Raw genomic sequence first — 22,657 nt, 5'->3', positions numbered from 1 at the left:
TGGGTTTACACCATTCCAACTAGTGTATGGAATAGAAGCCATTTTACCCATTTAATTGGAGATACATAGTCTTTGCACAGCTGTTGCAAGAATAGAAGGATAGGAGGATGCCTATGCTCAATGCTTGGTACAGCTAGAAGCCTTGGATGAATGTAGATTACAGGCCTTACAAAACTTGGAATATTCTCAAAAAAGGCGCAAGGCCCATTTTGACACCAAATTACGCAGGAAGAAAGGTATTGCAGAAGGAGATTTGGTAATGAGATTTGATAGCCATTTGGACAAGCGGCTAGACAAAAAGTTTATCGGCCGATGGGAGGGACCATATCGAGTCAAAAAGAAGTTCACAAATGGAACCTTTCAGCTTGAGGATGTTTATGGCATGGTGATACCTGGACGCACCAATGAGTATCGCCTTCAATTATTCTATGCTCAACCACCTTGAGGGCCAGTAGACCCTCTCTGTCATTAGAGAGGATCTGCCGGGGGGGGAAGATGTGATGCCAAAAATTGATATTTTTAATTTGGCATTGGTATTGTTTTTCTCTATGTTTGATAAGAGTTTGAGTATCAAGTGATAGCCTAACGGCTCTCACTTATTTCTATTTTCTATGATATTGTATGGGATTGAGAGGATGAGTGGAATGGCTCATTGTAAATACCATAGGTATGAATTATAAATACCTTGGTATGGGGTGAGAGTTATTTGTGTATGGGATATTAGAGGATTACCAAAAAGCGAGCGAAGAAAAGCGAGCAAGGCCAAATAAGCGAGTGTGGACAAACAACAATGCAAGGTGTTATCTGTTTAATAACAACCACATCATATTCATCATGACAGCCAATTACCACAATTTATGCTCCAAGAAAGCTTATCCACTCGCCTGCATCTTGGATAGCATGTTTCCAGAAGTACATGTTCAAATCATGTTTCCTTTGCTGTGAAAAAGTAATGATAAAATAAAACATTGAATGCTTTCAATAATAAGAATAGTAACATATTACATGAACTGCTCTTCATGTTGTCAGAAGACAGCTTTTTTCTAAAAGTTATTAACTCCATAGCACAAAAAGAATATGTCATACAAAAATATATATATATATAAATTTGATGCTTCAAAATATCTTCCAACCCTTGGAATGATTGTACAAAATGTTTTTTCATGCATTGCCAAAACATGGAAGCACACCTATGTATATCATCTGCTTCCAAAGGAAATATAAAAAAGGGACATCTAGGCTACCTACTAAATGCTTGATGGGTTTCTTCCACCTTCAAAAAATACAACTTAGTGCAGCTTCATGCAAGGAAGCACACCTACATATATTATCCGATTCTAAAGGAAATGCAAAAAAAGGGCATCCAAGCCATACACTACATACTTGATGGGTTTTTTCTACCACTCAAAGCTTGAAACAATTCAACTTTTGTCAATGCAGCCTGATGCATAAACTGATGCACCATTTCACTTAAGCCCAAGACAACAATAAACACGAAGTATATGTGCTTGCAAGCAATGTAGGGACTTTTTCTTGCTTCCCTTTCTGTGAAATCAAGGCATGTGCAACGTGGAAACTCTGAAATCAAGACACTATATGTTAGCCCCTTGGACATTGATCCTGTTGTACGAACATGGAATACATGCACCTCGTGTAAAATAATGATGTCCTCTCTCACGACCTCCCTATTTTCTATAACTGCCTTGTGTATCCTTTCCTTGAAATCTTTATTCAACTTACTTCTCCATGAAACAAGCTTTCCATCATGATGAGAAGGGCGCACATGGCTAGGTGTATGGATTTGCTGTGCATAAGGAGGTCCCATCACACCAATAGAATCATCACTATTAAATACGAACCCTGCCCTTACAAGGGCACCCCTCTCATCTACAATGATTGATGTCCCACTTGCAACCTTCGATATACCTGGAGAGACCCTAGGAACACCTTGAATGGATTTATCCACATTCCATGTATGGGTGATAGAAGTATTACAAAACCATACAAATTGCTCTATCACTCCATGAGAATGTTGCCTTCTTCCCTTAAAACAAGGGGCTGGCACACCATAACTTGCACTTCTACCAAGTGAATTGATTAGTGCCCCACATCATCTCCGACTCTCTACCAAGTAGCCAAAGCATGTGACAACACTATGTGGTTCGGTTCTCCTGATCGCCCAATTGGCTTCATGAATATCTATCTCTCTACAAACCATGTCCTATGATGGACTTTTAAAATCAATTTGTCTTCTTTTTCCTATCACTCTCCTTGTTGTCACTGTCATGTATTCTGGTCGATGACTATCATTTCCATGGACCGATGTTGAACATTTTGATCCCCTTTCTTCTTATGCTCACCGGTTCTGTTATTGGCCTATTCATCTCAGGAGATTGTATCCCAGCCTCTTCAATCACTGTGTGTGATAAATCCACAAGCCTATTTCTGTCCCCTTTACCAAACCCACTACCCATCAAGTATTCTTCGCTGGAGAGCATCCAAATTTGGTCCTGTACCCAAGTGTCTTCCATTCATAAAGGCATTGTAGTGGGCACTCTAAAGGACACTCATTGCAAGATCTGCTGCACAAGCATCATACAATGTTATGTGTTTTGCATATCCATGTGCTGCTCTCATGCTAGAATGTTTTGTCTCTGAAAGGTTCACTGTAGGAACAAATCTAGAGTGCTCTTCTTGCCGCAAGAACATTCCCCCCCACTGGTTGGCTCTAACATCCCACCAAGCAAGCCACGTATGCAATGTTGGTAGCTCACCCTCCTTCACATGAATCGGGGACCAATACAAATTCAATGTTTGTTTACATTGGTCTGTAGAAGTTGAAGTTGTTGCCTCTCTCCACTTCCGACATAGAACTTTATTCTCCTCTTGAAATTGTGGTTTAATGCATCATCTGGTGTGCTCAACCATGCTCATCTCCCAATGGAAAACACAAGTTCTTTCTCTACCATCCATCACATTTTCACGTCCACCATTGTAAATAGTGCAGACAGCCAGCCAATTTGCTCCTGCTCCATCTGCAATGAATCCATAGAATTTAGGTTTTTTAAAACCATTCTTCTCCATTGTATTGTTCAGTAGCTCCCAGAATCGAACTTGAGCATGGTTATCCTCCACCTTGAATTCACATATTGCTATAATTAATAGTTCCCTTATGAATGGGTCATACACATGAGCACCCATTGTTGACCATTCCCTCACTCGATGCACATGGTCAAAATGAACCCATTGTGATCCCAAGATTCCACTAGGTCGCATGCGATTCACTAGATCAACTCCTGCTGATCCTGGACCAATGGTCGACATTTTGAAGATATGTGGTTGTTGTTCATCTTGCAATTGTTTAGGAAATAGGATACTTTGTAGGTATGGATATTTGCATCTCCTCTTTAAATCAAGCATTGAATCCATTCCACCATCCTCTCCTCTAGCCTCACTTCTTGTGCTCTGCACCACTCTCTGAAGCCTCCTTCTCTAGGTAATTGGTGTAATGGTTTCAAGCAATTCTTCGAACTTTTGATCATCTAGCGGCTCCACAACAACCCCATCCTTTACTAGCATCATCTCCATCACAAGGTCTTGTTCCATAGACACCTCAATATTTTTGCAAGAGGAATTTCCATTCAACCTAGCATGCATTGAAATGAGATCCTGTACTTGCATTTCCTTTGCTCGACTTCTACCTTTTTCAACTAGACGGTCATGGAAACCCACATGCACTGCGCATCTCGTTGTCTTCACTCATTCATGGGGAAAGCAATAATATATAATAGCACTGCATAGGTAAACACACTCTGGTATTGCATCACAATGCTTGCACACAAGTGATCCCAAGGCTGGATCAATGGGACCAGGTAGAGGAGGCCTCCTAAGCTTTCCTTTCCATTGTGTATCATTTAAAATTCCCATTCGTTCAAGGAAAGGACAATCCAAATTACAACATCTCAAATAACCTGAACATCTACTCATTCTCACAACACCATTGAAGTAGTCTTGCGAACATGTGGAATATTTTGTCCAAACATGACCATCAGCATTCTGTTCCATTCTAGACATTGGTGAACCCTTAGGCATAGGTGGAAGTTCGAATACAATATATCCATCATAAGTTAGAGGAAGCTCAGTAACTTTCTCCACCCGAACTGCAAATTTGAGCGCAACATGAAGAGAACTATTCAAAGGCATCCTCTCTATAAGTGTGACCACACTATTTAGTTCATGATTCATAAAGTCACCATGAGTACCTCTCTTATAGGACATGTGAACTCTTAAGGTTGATTGTTGGCCACCACTAATCTTGAACCCTTTCTGACCATCCTCTAAGTTCACCACTAGAAGTACAATGGCAAGCTCATCTATTCCGATTTCTTGATGTAGCTCAATGTCCTCGTTCTCAATGTGAAAGTGTTCCTTAAGCTACACCAATGAAACCTCCAGGAAAGGAGTGTCAAAATGAATGGTCAATGATTCGTGTTCTCCAAAGCGAATGAAAACTGAGAAAGGCATGATTCAAATGCTAGAGCCAAGATGTAGCACCAGATGACACCAACCAAAGAACAAGTGAAAAGCTAGCTACACAAAGGGTCTAAAAGCAGGGAGGCAAAAGAAGAAATGGCATAGATGTGTTCGAGACCAAAGAGAATGGAGCAAAGAGAAGTGTTGAAAGAGCCACTGCATTGAATTATGGGAGAGAAGCAAGTTCATCTCTGTAAGTGTCAAATGCAAATGGATGTCACTATTAGCATCCAAGATGGTCATTTAACTGCAGGTCTTTATTGAACAATATGTGTTTATTTGTTTAGAATAATGGTAATCTTTGAACAAGATGCCTTCATGCATGTAGTAACTTGAATGATGCCTCCATGCATTTCATTCAGTAAGGGTGTACATTTAATATAAATGAATAAAAAGAGAAGTAACTTGCAAATTTATATATTGGTATTGAAAGACTAAAATATCAAGAAAAAAATTAAAGATTTATAATTACTATATTTTATTAGCAATAGTTAGAATGAATAGTATCTTCAAATCCATATCTAAAATGAAAACTATCGAAATGTGTTAGTTTCCTTCACATTTGCATGAACGAGCAATATTACTATTTCCATCATGAGTCATTACATGGTGTTCTCCTCAGTATTACAAGGTGTTAGTTATGCGGTCTTCTTCTACCGTCTAATAATGACCAGGCCTGCAAAATCCCTCAAAAATCGTTTCTCTAAAGGCTACACCTGCAAAATATGTCTAATAATGACCATCGCCTGCAAAATCACTGACTACAAAATCTCCTGCAAAATCTGGAGATATTATGAGGAAGGGCATGGTGGGCTGGGTCAAATTCTATCTCTCTTTCTCTCCAGCCTTGAACCGATTTTATCTCTCTTTCTCTCCAGCTTTGAAGCTTCCCCCAAATGCTCCTCACACTCCTCCCACACTCCCCACCCCCTTCCATTCCTGCCCTCTCATCTTCCCACAGTTCAAAAGTTTAGCGATGTCGACTCCTTCCTTTTCAAGATGCCTGCCGTGACATCAAGCTCCTTGTGGCTTTCAACAAACTTCAACGACATCGACCTCCTTGTGGCCTTCAACAAACATCAACGAGCAAAGAGCTTTTGAGGTAAGTACTCCTCTTTTCTCTTCAGAAATTCAATGACCATAGCCTAGGGAGGCAAACGTAACAGTAAGAGTGCAAGCAAGAGAGAGATATGAAGCAAAGTGAGCCGAAAGAGATATGAAGCAAGGTGGCTCACTGTGGTGGCAGTTGGACTGCTTGGGGTAGCAAAAGAGGCAGCGTGTCTTTTGCTGCCCTAGGCAGTCTAGGAAGGAAGTTCCACCACAGCGAGCAAGGTTATCCAACTTCCTTCCTGGACTGCCTGGGGCAGGGTAAGCATGTTCGTATAGATTCTTAGAAGAGAACGATGAGGAAGATGATCAATCATAGGCAGCCCAAAGGTGACTCGCTATGGTGGCAGTTGGACTGCCTAGGGTAGCAAAAGAGGCAGCACATTAATGCGCTGCCTCTTTTGCTGCCCCAAGCAGTCCAGGAAGGAAGGAAGGCAGTCCTCTTTTGCTTGAGGCTCGGAAGCGTGAAATGGAATGGAGGAGTGAAATGTCGGATGATTTTTGATGTTGTAATAAACATGAGAAGAGAGATCGCTCGCATCTAGTAGAGCGTAGTGCCATCAACAGCTTTGATGAACCAGCCGATTGGGAACTGAAGCATTGCATTGCTATAGATCAGACAAGTCTTTATGTGGAGACCTCCCACCAACTTTAGCATGGAGAAGACGAAACTATGATGAAGCTCATCAAACCAAAGGAGCCAATGGCTGCATCTTGGAATACAAGGCAAATGGTAGCGCTAAACCAGATGGAGAATCACGTGAGGATCGCGAGGTGCTGGTGGATGGGGTTTTTTTTGGTACGTCGCAATCTAGAGATGGAGTCTTGCAATGTGACTTGTAGAAAATTGGAGACCTGTGTTTCATAATTTGGTTATAGGAGGATTGGTCTTATGCTCATCGAGACCACCAACCCATGAATCCGTGTATCTACTCTGTTGGACATGGTCAAAGACAAGATATCAATGAAGGATGGGAGGCTTGACACCAACAAAGTCCTGACGATCGTTGAAGAGGGCGTCTCAAAGCTATATTGAAGGTGAGGCCTTTTGTTCGATGAGCTTTTTGCTGCACGGAGCCTTTTGCTTCACGGAGCGGTCGGGAGCTGCCTGCTATCTTTCCTTCTGTGTTGGGACACAGCATCATAGGTGTTGTGTCCTATAGATGGCAGTAGTTGTTCATCTTGTTAGGATTGGAGCTATGCTGGGAGGCAATATTGTAGAAGGCCGTAGTTGTTCAGATAGGCAGAATCTGTGGATGGTAGATCTGCACCTCAGCCGGGAGGTGGTTGTCATTCTCTCTAGATGAGGAGCCGCTTTGCACACGAGAAGTGTCTTGCTAAGCCTCTTGCTACTTTGCATGGGTCGAGGTCTGCCCTTGTAGAGAGGCTTACAACGAGCGTGAAGGTTGAAGTATCTACCGCCTTAATGCTATAGGCTGGGCTGAGTCATAGGAGCTTGGCGTTGCATTTTAAAAATTGAGAGTGCCAAAGAGTCTTTCTCTCAAAGAAAACTCTCTCAGTCCATATCTCTATCTCTCTCAATCAGTCCATAACTCTATCTCTCTCAAGCAATAGTGTGAGATGTCTCTTTGTTTCTCTCAACAACAAAAAATAGATCTCTCCCTATAGCTCTATTTCTAAAAAAACTGTATGTTGAAAATCTCTCTCTTGAAAGCTTCGCCATATCGTAGTAGTCCAATAGCTTGGAGGGTACCATTTTTGAAGAAGCAAGAATTTTGGCATAATATTGTAAAGTTGTTTGCACGTCCTCCAAGTTCGGCATACTTGTCATACGCCATGGTTGATGTACAAGTGACTCAGTTATGGACATTTTGAGAATGAGTGCTATGCAAAGTACTGTAGCCCAAAAGGGAAAAGGCAAAGTAATCACTGCTCAGCCCAAGAGTAGTGTGGATTTCGTCAACAATTCTTCAAGCACTGTAGCCCGAAAAGGGAGTGGGTGCTACATGCCTACGGGAGCTCATTTTGCAAGAGATTGTCCCATGAGACAGTCCCTACAAACCATTCAAGAGCATAGTGGAGGCCAACTCACTCAAACCATGACCCCCCTTCAGCTTCTAGGGGCCATGAGTGAAGACAAAGTGGCTATTGATTTACTGTTTATTACAGCCATAGTGAATGGAGACATGGTGAGAGCCATGGTTGATAGTGGGGCCAGCCACAATTTAATCACCCCCGTGAAGGCCAAAGAGATCAGGCTGAAGGCAGAAATCAGCCGGGGGAAGATGATTAAGATAGTAAATGCTCCAGGACAAGTAGTGGCAAAGGTGGCCAAAGGTGTGCATGTTCAAGTGGGTGGCTACTCTGGCAAATCAGAATTCTCAGTTGTCCCCATGAATGACTTCGAGATGGTGTTTGGGTAGATGTGGTTGAGGGCAAACAAGGTGTTGATCAACAGTCATGATGAGCAGCTTGTATTTTGCAAAGAAGGAAGTTGGGAAGTGGTCAAAGTTTCCAAGCAAAAGGGAGCCCCTTTACCCCCTCTTTACCCCAATTCCTCATGGCCATGCAATTAAAGAAAGCAGTAAGAAAAGGGAGTCAAACCTTCCTAGTCAAACCTTCCTAGAGGTGCAAAGCCTTACTCAAGGAGTATGCTGACATCCTCCCGAGAAACTTCCAAGGGAGCTTCCTCCCAAAAGAGAGATTGACCACAAGATAGAGACATATCCGCGGTTTGATCCTCTGGCCAAGGCACCCTACCGATTGTCACATGATGAGAACATGGAGCTGAAGAGTCAGTTGCAAGAGTTGCTTGAAGCTAGGTTTACCCAGCCCTCTAAGTCCCCTTATGGAGCTCCGGTGCTCTTTGTCAAGAATAAGGAAGGAGATCTCCGTCTATGTGTGGAATACGGGCCCTCAACAAAATTATTGTGAAGAACTGGTATCCTCTACCCAACATGAGGGAGCTATTCGACTCCTCTTCGTCTCCTTGGTGCATGCAAGGTACTTCACCAAGATTGATCTCAGGTTTGGGTACCATCAGATCAAAATTGCTGAGGGTCATGTGGAGAAGACAACCATGAGGACCAAGTCACGGATCATATGATTGGAAGGTGTTGACTTTTGGGTTAACCAATGCCCCAACCACCTTTTCCACCCTCATGAATGGGATTGTCAGAGATCTCTTGGATGAGTGTGTGGTCATCTACATAGATGACATCCTCATCTACTCAAAGACTATGCAAGACCATCTCAAGCATTTGAGAACGGTGTCTGACAGGCTGACATTGAATAGAGTGTTTCTGAAAGAGAGCAAGTGCGACTTTGCCAAAGAGATGGTGTAATTCCTTGGATTCAAGGTGACTCAAGCAAGCTGATGATGGATGAGAGCAAAATCAAAGCCATAGTGGAGTGGCCAACCCCTCGAAGTGTGCATGACATTCGATCTTTCAACAGGTTGGCATCCTTCTACCGCACTTTTGTGGATATGTACATTGAGATTATAGCCCCTCTCACAAACCTCACAAGGAAAGATACTCCATGGAGATGGGGACCTAAGCATGCAGGCTTTTGAGAGGCTAAAGCAAGCAGTGAGCAGCGAACCCATGCTAGCATTGCCCAACCTTGACAAGCATTTTGAGGTACAGACGGATGCCTCAGATTTTACCATTGGTTGTGTTCTCCTCCAAGACGGGAATTCGATTACCTTTGAGAGCCAGAAGCTCATTAACACTATATTAGAGAATTTGGGAAAATCCCAATTCCTTGAACATGGTTACATAAGGTGGCTCTCCACTTGGTAGCATTGGATGACCATCCCGATGTCTCTTCCACAACTCAATGCCACCTTCACTTGGTTGCCAATCTAATGATCATGGATGCACTTTATATTGCATGATAGGAACTTCATTTCGCATAAAGAACTGAAATTGGAGAGGCTTTGAGTGTCCCATTAAAGAATCTTTCCCATTGCATAGGCATCCATCAACATAGCTCTTGAAATCAGGGACTTCCGTTACCAAAAATGGCATTGGAGAAGACTCCTCACATTGTCTAAAAGTATCCATGAGATGTGCAAATATCAATGTTTGGCTAGTTCTTAACCTCTCTGAAAACCTGCTAAACATTGCATCAATATCCTCATGTGTATGCCCAACCATCAAGAATCCCAATTGAATTGACTTGAAAATCCCTCGAGCAACAAGTAATGATAGGTATGCAAACAAGTACCTATTCTTGTTTTCAGAAGCACAATTATCCAACTGCAACAATAGGTGTTCGGGTAGTTTCTTATAAGGATTTTCTTGATGGGAACTTCCGAGTCCAAGGTCTTTGAATGTTCCACCCACTGCTCCAAGATGAAGTTGTTGCTTGCCATTAGAAACATAGTGAGAATCCAATGCTTCTCTTGAGGTTAGTGCGTTTAGCAGAGCATTGTCAGACCTTGGCATCCCATCATGTACCAAATCTCCAAGTGCATGGTTATCAAATCTTTCAAGATCTCAAATACAAAGCCAATGAACCAATTGTGAAGTTAGGATCCGATGGCCACAAGGATAAAGAAAAGTGACCATAACGTCCTTGACCATGTCCATGTGTTATCATGCCAGTTAAAGCCACTGGGAGCTTAAAGGATTTGTCTGTGTCCTTTGAACGATTGCGTAATCTAGGGATGGCTGTCTTCTTTTGGTCCATCTTATCATGGATAATGCACAAGTATGTCTGAGGATACATTTTAAAAAATCTGCACCAAGTGTAGTACACATTTCTACAACTTTTTTGTTGTAACATGTGCTTTCTTCTATCTTCCATCAACTTATTACGTTCATTTTGGCATTTTGTCACTGCAAGCTGAGCCTTGATTGCACTACATAAACCACACTTAGAGAATTCACTTGTTTTTGACAAAGTTACATGCTTGAATTCAGAGTTCCATATGCGGTTGAATGTGGAAGTTGACATCTCCTTACAACCCAAACTATGCTTTAATTTCATATGTTAACTTCATAGAGAATATCAACCTGCTTGTATACATCCGGTATCACCAACTGTGTTTCCCTTGATCCATCCTGAAGTGTTCTACTTTTGTGTGGCATACGCTCAGAATTGTTATCCACAAAATCTTGGATTATGGCTCTACCCAGTTCTGTGTGGTCCCAACCTCTCCGCACGATTCCTTTATTACCATGTATGCACCTTCGTATACCAATTTCAAATTGCTCCCTGTATCGATAAAATGTTGTTTTTGGAATACCATGCATTTCATACCATGCTCTACAACAAACTTGAATACCATTCAATGAAAAGACATATTTGAACTGCCCATTGTCATCTTTTCGACAAGCAACCCCAGGAGTGTCATATACATAATTGGTGCGAGCCTCCAAACTTTGGCCCCAATACTCTATGCATAATTTAGATATCATTTGATGATCGGCAAATTGACAACAATTTTGTTTACAACAATCAATCATAGATACTTTTATGACTGCATCCCTTGTGAGTCTAGATGATGCTAATGGCATGCCATGTTTTTTAGCTTTTCTCTTTATCATGCAGTAATGCCTCTTTTTTGTGGATTTTTCCATTGGGTCCTCATCTTCCATGTGCTTTTTCCCAGAACCACTTGAAGAATTCATGGTGTCATCGATCTTAATGAAGTTCCATCTAAAAAGGTTATTTATGCAATGGGCCATTTTATTAAGTGGATGGTATCGATGCCTGATACATCACTGTGATACTTTTCAATTCCCACACCTAGATTACCTTCACCAAGCATCTCAAAATTTATAGGTTCAAATGGGTAGACATACAAAACAACACCCTCTGCAATGCTCTTGGTTTTCTGCTCATCCCATATTAAGACTTTCTTGTCCTTCCATGATTCTCAAATGGAAAACTCATCATATTCACATAGAGGTTCAACGTCAATGGTATCTAATGTTATATCATTCATTGGTACAATAGCTCCATTGACATTGTCCACACAACTCATTGATCGTGCTTTCCAATGAACAACACTACCCAAAGCCTCATAGACTAAGAATGCATCCATTGTAGGAAATGGAAGAAGTGCACTTTCATCCATACAAATATCGATCGCCACCGATACATTGTTTTCTCCCAAGGGCACACCTTGGCACATGTCATCATGTGATGTAGAGAATATTGTCCCAATGGCAACAATCTTTCCACTGACAAGCAAGTTAACTTTAACCCCCACTTTCAATGTGGCACCTGCATAGTACATAGCATTTGTTATAGTTCAATATTGATATCTGATGGTGTGACTTAGGATGAAAATGCTTTACAAGATTTCATTGCAAGACCAAATCTTCCTAAACCTTGGTGCGTTGAATTTTAGGCAGCAAAATTTGGCTACATGGCCAAATCTTCACAGACCATGGTGCTTTGAAAGGGAGATAGCAAGATTTGTCCACACAACCAAATCTCCCGAGATGCTGGTGCTTTCAAGAAGCCATCAAGATTTATGCACACATCCAAATCTACTTAGACCTTGGTGCTTTGAAAGAAGCCCACAAGATTTGGCCACATGGTCAAATCTCCCTAGACCCTAGTGCTTTGAAAGGAGCCAACAAGATTTGGCCACATGGTCAAATCTCCTAAGACACTAGTGCTTTGAAAGAAGCAATAAGATTTGGCCACACGGCCAAATCTGCTCAAACCTTGGTGCTTTCAAAGAAGCTAGCAAGATTTGGATGCACGGCCAAATCCTTCGAGACCTCGGTGACTTCTTTCAAAGCACTGAGAAGATTTGGTTGTGGCTTTCTTTCAAACTTGGGGAGATTTGGTCGTGTGGCCAAATCTTGTAGGCTTCTTTCAAAGCACTAGGGTATGGAGAGTTTTGGCTGTGCAACCTCCTCTTGCATGCTTCTTTCAAATCACCAGGTTCTGGGAGATTTGGCCGTGTGGCCAAATCTTTCAAAGCATTAGGGTTTGGGAAGATTTTGCTGTGCTGCCAAATGTTGCTAGCTTCTTTTAAATCACTAGGAAGATTTGGCCACATGGCCAAATCTTCTTAATGAAAGAAGATTTGGCCACATGGACAAATCTTCAAACGTTAAATTTAAAAATTGAAGATCCAGATTTTAAAATTTAAAATTTAAAGTTTAAAATTCAAAATTCAAAATTTAAAATAAAAAATTCAAATTTCAAGTTTCAAGTTTCAAATTTTGAAATTCAAATGTAGAGATCCTACTTTCAAAAAAATTGTACATGCTTTTCATGATTCACGCTATTACACTTTAAAATCATACTATTACTTTAAAAGCAAACTAGAAAATCTAAAACTATTAAAAAACAAAAACTTTAAAAGGAAAAGCTAAACAAACCTTTTAAACCAAGCATAAAAAGTAAACCTATGAGAAGGAATTGAATTCGTCTTCATGGGGAATCAAGTGCTAGGCTCACCTTGTTCTCTCCCTTCCTAGATATCCAATGTGTACCTAGGGTGGTTTGAGAGCTTTAGGACAACGTCTTAGATGGGGTAGTTCTTGGAAAACACTCCTCCACCCTTGCTTAGCTAATTGCAAGCAAAAAAGTTCAAAACTATGTCAAAATAAGAGGTCCCAGGAGGCTCCCCATCCCAGTTTTGTCCTAGCAATGTGTACTTAACTATGTAGGTTTTAAAATTCCATTACCAATTCAACTCTCCATAGATTCCACACACAATAGTTGGATTAGAAAGAGGTCTTTTTTTTTTTTTTTTTCTCTTCATGCTTTTGGGGGGATTGCTCCCTCCCCCCCAAAGCATGCTTTTTTGGGGGGATTGCTCCCTCCCCCCCAAAGCATGCTTTTTTGGGGGGATTGCTTCTTCCCCCCAAAGCCTATTTTTGGGGGATTTCTTGCCTTCCTCCTCCTCCTCGTCCTTCTCTCTTCCTCCACCGTCCTCGTAGTTTCCTCCTCTTCCCTCCCGCTTCCTCCTCCTCTTCCCTCCCACTCTCTCCTCTTTCTTCCATTTGTCTTCCGCCTCGTTTCTCCTTCTTCCTCCTCGTCACCTCCATCTTCCTCCTCGTCGCCCTCGTTGCGGTTTCTCCTTCTCGTACCATCAGAGCGCCCAGCATATCCGGCAAGCAGGTCGGGATTCACGGTACCAGCAGTAGCAGCAGCAGCGAGAATGCTAATATCTCGCTCTGTGAGGGATTGTTACCAACAGTAGAATTACTCTTGGTGAATCACGAGTTGCCATCTTCGGATGCCTTGTCTGTATACGATCCCTATGAGAACCGCTGGTTTCAGATCCCGTATAAACTTGATCCTTCTCTTAGCCTCAATGGAGCAGCTGGGCTTCGCCTTTCTACAGCATCGGGTGGCCTTTTTTGTTTCGCAGATCCGGATGCCTGTGTAGTTGTAGGCAATCCTCTAACATAGCAGTTGAGACCATTGCCTCCGTGTTCCCTTCCATCATGAGGGAGATGGGAATAAAGCTCGCTGTGAGCTATGATATCTACCACAAAATCATTTCAGACAAGCCTCCCGAGGAGAACGTAAGGAGTTTCGTGGGAGCAAAACAATGCTATGATCGGTGGCAACCACTTGAGATTGGATTCGTGTGACAAACCTCTCAAATTGGTTGTCAGTTCTTGAAGATTTATTTCCCTCCTGCTTCCTCCTCTTCTCTCCGCGCTTCTCCCCTTCGGCTCCTCTTCCGTTTGCCAGCAAGAAAGACAACTTCTACAATTGCTACAGCTACTCTCTCTTTAGCTCCTACGATTGCTTGAAATCCAAAGAGCACAAGCTCACGAACAACAATGGCTACTCAATCATTCAAGTAAGAAAATGAAAGAAATCGAAAGTGTACTTAATTCTTGCATGTTCTCCATTTTCTCCATTTCGGAACACCACGATTTGAAAGAAAGAGTCTTGTAAAAGTAGGAATGTCGAAGTGTGATTTGAAAGTAGGGTCTTTAGTATATGATTTGACTTTCATATCTTCAAATTTGAAATTTGAATTCTGTATCTAAGATTTTGAATTTTGAATTTTGAATTTTAAATTTTGAATTTTGAATCTAAGATTTTGAAATTTTCAGATTTGAAATTTGAATCTTAAGATTTGAATTTTAAATTTTAAATGGGGAGAACATACAACATTTGGCCGTACAACCAAATCTCCCTAGATCTTGGTGATTTCAAAGAAGCTATAAAGATTTGGCATCACAACTAAATCTTCCTAAGCTAGCAAGATTTGGCTGCATGGCCAAATCTCCTTAGACCCAGGTGATTTAAAAGAAGCTAGAAAGATTTGGCATCACAACCAAATCTCCCCAAATCCTGTTGCTTTGAAAAGATTTGGTCGCACGGCCAAATCTCCCTAGACCCTTGTGATTAGAAAGAAGCTAGCAAGATTTGGCCGCACAGTCAAATTTCCCTAAACCCTCGTGACTTATAAAAAGCTAGAAAGATTTCGCATCATAGCCAAATCTCCCCAAACCTGGTGCTTTGAAAAGATTTCACTGCACGGCCAAATCTCCCCAAACCTGGTGCTTTGAAAAGATTTGGCTGCATGGCCAAATCTCCCCAAACCTGGTGCTTTGAAAAGATTTGGCTGCACGGCTAAATCTCCATAGACCCTTATGATTACAAAGAAGTTAGCATGATTTGACCGCACACAAATCTCCCCAAACCCTGGTACTTTGAAAAGATTTGGCAGTATGGCCAAATCTCCATAGACCCTCGTGATTAGAAAGAAGCTAGCAAGATTTGGCCGCACGGCCAAATCTCCCTAAACCTAGTGCTTTGAAAAGATTTGGCCGCATGGCCAAATCTCCGTAGACCCTTGTGATTAGAAAGAAGCTACCAAGATTTGACTGCACACAAATCTCCCCAAACCCTCGTGCTTTGAAAAGATTTAGCTGCACAGCCAAATCTTCATAGACCCTCGTGATTGGAAAGAAGTTAGCAAGATTTGGTTGCACGGCCAAATCTCCCTAAACCCAAGTGATTTAAAAGAAGCTAGAAAGATTTGACTGATTTGAAAGAAGCTAGCAAGATTTGGTTGCACAGCCAAATCTCTTAAGACCCTAGTGCTTTGAAAGAAGCCCACAAGATCTGGCCACAAGGCCAAATCTCCCCAAACTTTGGTGCTTTGAAAGAAGCCCATATGATTTGGCCACACATCCAAACCTCCCCTTCCAGTGCTTTAAAAGAAGCCCATAAGATTTGGCCACATGGCCAAATCTCCCTAGTGTGGCCAAATCTCCCTAGAATCTAGTACTTTCTCAAATCTACTACTATGTCTAGTGTCAATTCTAGATTCTATTTCAGATATGTTTATCGATAATGTGTTTTGTCTAACATTAAAGATTATAAAGATGATAGTTTCTATATTGCTTGGGTCTTTTACAGGAAAGACACAAATGTGAAGAAGGTTGAGAAAGTTGTAAGTGGATTTGCAGAAAAAAGCATACCTTGGTACTTTGACATATATAGTATTGAGGGAGCATAGTTGACACGAGTTCACTTATTTGTTTTGTTACCTAATAAAAGTGCATACACTTGTGTTGGATCGATACATCAAATCACTGAAGATGTGGTTGGAAAAGAGGGAGATATTGGATTGTTGATCATTATAAATCAAAATAAGAAGTTTCTCTTGGATCCCAGTGATTATGAAGCATCTCATATGAAGTCTGATGTAGATGACAACATGCACTCAAGAGGTTGGATAAGTGTTGAATCAATTGATGGAAATGAAATTCACACAGTGACAACAATCATTGAATCATATCGCAAAGTTTCAGCAAAAAGAAGCATAAGAGTGGGGAAGATAGTGGGGAAGGAACAAAGAAAGGTCAATCGACTATGGTTCAAGCACCAGGTGGTAGCGGAGAAGGGGCAAAGAAAGGAAAGCTAACTATAGTTGATGTACCACAAGAAGGAACACCTCCAGAGGGTATGCTAGCAGTTGTGGAAAGAAGCAGTGGTAGTGAATTGGAGCCAAGTGGAAAGGTCATAGGAAAAAAAGGGCAAAAGAAACCATCAGGCTTGGTGGAATATGAAAAATACTACCCATTCGGGTTACATGCAACATTTTCAATTCCAGTTGCAAGATGTCAAAAAGCTCCTCCAAGCTATGTATATAGAGGGTTGAACAAAGAGCATGTGGAGAAGCTTGCTGCAAACTTCGGTTATAACTCTAGGCCTCCTGCTGCTGTAGCGGATTTAATGCCTTTCAATCCTGAAACAAAGCAGCCCCTGGAAAGGGTAGATAAAAAGGATTTAACCAAGTGCCACTACTGGATACTATCTGGACAACATTCAATATATGCTGCTAAAATATTCACATCTAATGATGATAGCAGCACGGCCCAAAGAAAAAACTACTAACATCAAAGAAATAGATCATTATATTTTTCACAATCCATCTTTTCCAACAAATCTATCCTTACATAGAAATAATAAAAGATAGCATAAGAGCATGATAGTGAGAGGAGCATGGACGCGACATGAGAACTTCTCCTAAAGAGCTTAGCAAGATAGCATAAGATAAGCAAGTTGCATCATAAGGGGAAAAAGACGACCGAAGTAGCTGTACTATAAGAGAAGATAGGAACTATGGGAGGCAGAAGGCGAGTACATTCGTGAAGCACGGTCGTTTTGAACAGTAAAAAATGTGAGAACAAGAACTTGTCATAAGGGGACCCAAAAGTATGCTAGGCTTATACAAAGTTGCAAAGAAGTCGCCAAAGAATGAATGCCCTCTATAACTCAGACTCTTCTCGTATTTCTGTGGCATCTCCATTATATGCAATCATCCAGGAATAGCTAGCTCTCTTCGTCAACCCAACTTCCAAGACACTCACTGGACTCACTGCCGAGTGCTAACCCAAAACAGAATAGCTCTCTTCTTAAACCACACTCACTCCAATCGTCTGCCAACCTCATTTTTCTGGCATCTCCATTACATCCACTTTAAGTTTCCATGCGTAGAGGAGTTACAAGCTAATACTCACGTACCAAGAACGTAGCTTGGGGAGCATAAAGAAAGGAAGCAACGACGTATGAGGAGCTCATCGCTCAGCAAAGGAGTCAAACTTTAAAAGGAATTACGGCCACGCAGTGAGGAGCAAGGACGCAATGTATGGACTTCTCTAGAAACAAAGGAAAGAGTTGTGAACAAGTGGCTGGAACAATGGACGTAACAATGCAAACAGCTATGATCCACCAGACGGCTGAAGCAGAGAGCAATGGATGCATGAATGCAGGAATGCATTTGATCCACCAGAGGGCTAAAGCAGAGAGAGAGAGGGAGATAGAAGATGCAAGGAAGATAGAAGCAAGGAGATGTGTAGCAGGCTCGGCGACCGACCTGCACGGATGTTGAGGACGCTGCCTGCACCAACGCAAGCAAAGTTTGCTACCAGTGAACGGCTCCTGTAACGAACATTACCTGCACGCCATAATCAAAAAATTAGCATGAAATGAACGACGACAGAAGCAGAAGGAATTCATAGAAAATGAAAAACAAAAGCAAGCATACCTTGTGGAGAGGTAGCGCAACAGTTCGCTGGTCCCATATTTGAAGTTCCTCGTGCGGAGATGGTTGGTTCCAAAAGAGGTTGGCGATGCCTCATGAGGATCGGATGTGCAGGTATCCAGCCTGTGGGCATCGAAATGCCCGGGTGGAGAGGTGCAATCCCCGTCTCCAGCGAGGTGAAATTACGCTAGGTTCTAGCGTGGCATTCGTCGTGAGAACATCTTTGGCGATGGGCATTTACGCCATGCATGGCTCATAGAACGGATCCTCCACTGAGATGTGTGGCGGTATGCCAACGACCAATTGGAAACGAGAAAGAGACTAGAAGTTGATGTGGCCAAGCCGATGATGCCACCTATGAGTTTCTTTCTATATGGTGGTTTGAACTGAGAGGGAATTGCCCGCACAACCCCAAGGGGATAAAGTCCATTGACTAGGAGACAAGAGGATGGTGGGCTGAAGATTTGAAGGTTAGTGGATGTGACCATACAATGATCAGGATGAAAGTTGAGGTTGAACCCCAGGGCTGCGTGAGGAGGGTCAGCAAATTCGACGACGTCGGTGAGCCACTACCTTCGAGGCGACATGTCTCGATGCCCCCGTGTCGAGGTACCAAGCATTTCTCTCTATTTCTTCTTAGTCAAGGGGAGATGTGATCAGGCAAAGTAGCTAGACAGGGGGGTCGTAATTCACACACAGTGCATGGTTGACCGGTGGCTGGCTCGGGTTGGGTGAATATAGGCATTGGTACTTGCACTAGGGGCGACCCTGTGCACGTAGTACGTTTGTATGGGGGGAAGGATTGCCAGATGTCTCGGCAGCAAAAGTAGAGGGGGTTGACAGTTTGATTCGGATTGAATGTTTGGGTAACCCCAGCATGAAAATTAACGTCGAGGACGACACTGATTCTTCTTATTCTGCCTCTGGGTGAATAGGGTGCTTGGGGATGACTGTATGCGAGTCGAGGGCTCCTTGTGATGACGCATAAGATCCTCTTAGTATTTTTCCCAAGAAAGTAGGGAGCATCAATTGAGCGAGGTCGAGCTGAGTTGTGATGAATGCCCACCAGGAGGATGCGAGAGCTGAGATCAACATTGTCACTTGTTGAAGAGGGGAGATTACCAGGTCAGCATTGATCCTCTCATCCAGAGCAGTTTGCCAACGGTCAAGAAAGTCAAGAACTGAGTCCGATTCCTACAGATGAAGGTTCAAGAGGCACCTGTGAGCAACGGCTTTCACTTGAGTGATGATGTCTTGATGGTCGTATGTACTTTTGAGTTTGTCCCAAATTGCTTTGGCAGTCTTCAATGAATGCACCAGTTGAATCTGTGTATCCCCACAGTGGTTGGAGGATGATGTCTGAGGGAGCCTTGGCATTGTCCAGTTCCCAAGCTTTCTATGCAATAGGAAGTGTGACACCTGGGGCAACTGAACTTCCGTCGATGACATCCCAAAGCTCGAATCGGACAAGTAACATTTCCATCTTGATTGCCCACAGATGATAGTTCGAGTTTGATAGTTTCTCGATGCCATAATGTCTTTTGATTACTGTGCTCAAAGAGGCCATATTGGGTATGACCGAGTGAGTTTGCTGTATTGGATGCTACCGCTTCAGTAGGGCCAGGAGTGAAAACTAGGATGCGGATGATACCATGTGAAGTGATGAACTTGAGATGAAATGAAGGAAAGGAGGAGACTAAGAGAGTGCGAGCATGAGCAGGAAAGAAGTGGAGATCTGCGAGAGAGAAGGAGCAGAGTTGGAACAAGAAAAGAAGTGTGCATGTTGCAGTTTATTGAATGTTCATATAAAATGGAATTGTCAGTTATAACTAATGATTGACATGTGCAAAGCACGTGTTTATTACTAACCATCCTAGATTTGGATTTACCAGTTAATCACCTAACAGGAGGAGTGGCTCTGTTGGTTCGCTCCGACCTTAATCCGTGTCTTCTTGCTCAAGACACACTAAGTTATTATTTGGCTACTTCCATTTCCTTTGATTCAATGGTGTTCACGGTGGTCTCTGTGTATGCTCCAAATATTTCTTCTAATTGTTCTCGCTTATGGGAGAATGTGCATCAGGGTTTTCTCGGATCAACCTCTATTTTTTGTGTGATTGGAACATGGTGACTGCTCACTTCAGTCGCTCACAGGATACTAGTGATCTCACAAAGGAGGAGGAGTTTGCTTGGCTTACTTTTGCATTTGCATGTGGTTTGCTAGATTGGTGTGACTTCACAGCTCTTTCAAGGGCATTGTCTCATTTCACCTGGCATAATCGATTGCTCTTAGTGGGGTGCATAGCTTGATCGTGTTTACATAGTTGGTAAGGGTTGATGGCTGGAGGGTCAATTATTGGATACAATCACTGTCTTTAATCACTTACCGATCCTCTTTCAATTTCGCTTGGCACAGTGCTTGTTGGCTACACAGGTCCTCCCCCTTGTAAAATGAATATATCCAATTTTGGTGCCTCTTCCTTCGATTCAAGAATGCACAAGGTCTCTCGTCTCCAATTCGGAGTTGGGAACAGGTCATTTCTAGTGTTACGCAAGCATGTAAAGTTAGATATGTGCTTGTTTCCTCCTTTTTTTTCTCCTAGGCATTCAGTCCTCCTCTCTTTTTTTTGTCTCTAAGGCATACCCACCAAGAATGGAAATCTTTTAATTTTCTCTTTTGGGCGGATACCCACTAAGAGTGGGCTCTCTCTGCTTCCTGCACATCGGATGTAGCAACACTATGGCAATACACTCCTGGTAGAACACGACAGGCAAGGTTCAAGGTTATATGACATTCTCAGTACAACATCACCTGTGACATTTGCTTCCTTCGCCTGTCACCTGTGACATCGGCACATACAAGCATAGTTGTTGTCAACTTGCAACTATAAGCTTTCTTCACTCACCACCTCATCAACGCTTTTTTTTAAAGAAATATTTCTCGCTCATACGTCACCCATGACATTTTCCAAATGTTGTGTGAGGAAAATTTAGAGTTTTGTACTAGTAGGTAGTCATGGTAACGTGGATTCATTTTAAGGAGCTAAAACTTTACTTAGATGATCACCATTCTTTGTAAAAGATGGTGTTTTATTCGCCTTTAAAAATTCGTCACCTTGTAATCTTTGATTATGAAGATAGTATGTGAAAGGTGTCAATTGCCATTTATGATAGGAGGGGATCCATGGATCCTTATGAACTTAGACTTAACAAGGACATCTTAGATTATAAGTGTTATTGGGATGTAAAAAAGGAAATTTTATGGCTACATGGAAGTGGCGATCCATCTTTATCCTCCATCTCTAGGACATATATCTTCACATATGGCATTGTGAATACCATCCACCTGAAGCTAGTGGACTAATCAAGCTTGAGACACACTTGATCCTAGCCATTTCTTGTTGGCCAATGCACAATAAGAGATCTTCAAAATGCCACAAAAAGAAGGGTCATACTCTCTTACCTTTGCATAGTGATCACCTCTCAAGCAAAGCTCTACTCCCACACTCTACCTGTTTTCAAGGGCTTGGGCTTTAATCATCATCTCTAGCAATGAGTCTCATCAAATATCTTGTGTTGCACCTCCCAACCCCTACAATCTGTGGACCGCCCTCGATAACCCTCTCCCCACCATCTTCCCTTGCACAAACACAAAGTTTTTTTCCCTACCTTCTCTTTGAGCAACTTGACACCTTTCCTACTAACTATTATTAAAACAATATGGGGCACTTTTCAATGCCCCATTCAAAATTTCATGGGCATGAAGTAAATTATCAATAAAATTGCTAGACCTAAGTGTTGATATTAAGGTTGGTATAAGCATGGATATAGGAATTCACATCAATAACACTCACTTCATTGATTTTGGACTTGTCAATGTACAAATTCATTTTTATAGATACTTTTGGACTAGATTTTGGATAAAATTTAATTAAAAACCCACTCTTCAGAACAAATATGAAAACATAAAACAAGCATTTTTTAGAGAGTTTTTAAAAAGAAATTAAATCAAAATTATAAAATTTAACGTGACACAATTTAATACATAAAAAACACTTGTAAACTCTCATTAATAGTTACATCAAAAGACTTGATTTGTCTTAATTATTTACTTAATTTATTATAATTAAAGTTAATAAAAATAATTTAAATGCATTAATAAATTAATGAATATATGTATGTATGTATGGCCCATGCATGACATTAATTTACTATAAGAGTCCTCTAATGTATGTCTGTATGTATGTATGGCCCATGTATGACATTAATATACCATAAAAGTAATGGTATGCATGCATGTATGTATGTATGTATGTATGTATGCATGCATGCATGCATGTATGTATGTATGGCTCATGCATGACATTAATTTACCATAAGAGTCCTCTAAAATCTTCAAGATATCATAACAATATCAATAAACACCTTTTGAGAGTTTAAAAACTCTAAAGTCTCGTAGATATGGTGTCACACACGACGTTGCACATGCATGCATGGAACGTACATGTCCTTGGTTCACCGATGGAAGGCCATTGTTACATATGGTGGGACCGGTGAAAT

Source organism: Dipteris shenzhenensis, chromosome 28 (genome assembly GCF_047967505.1).
Source record: "Dipteris shenzhenensis isolate YYH24624 ecotype China chromosome 28, Dip_SZ_1.0, whole genome shotgun sequence".
Classification (NCBI taxonomy): Eukaryota; Viridiplantae; Streptophyta; class Polypodiopsida; order Gleicheniales; family Dipteridaceae; genus Dipteris; species Dipteris shenzhenensis.
This window is presented reverse-complemented; position numbering follows the sequence as displayed.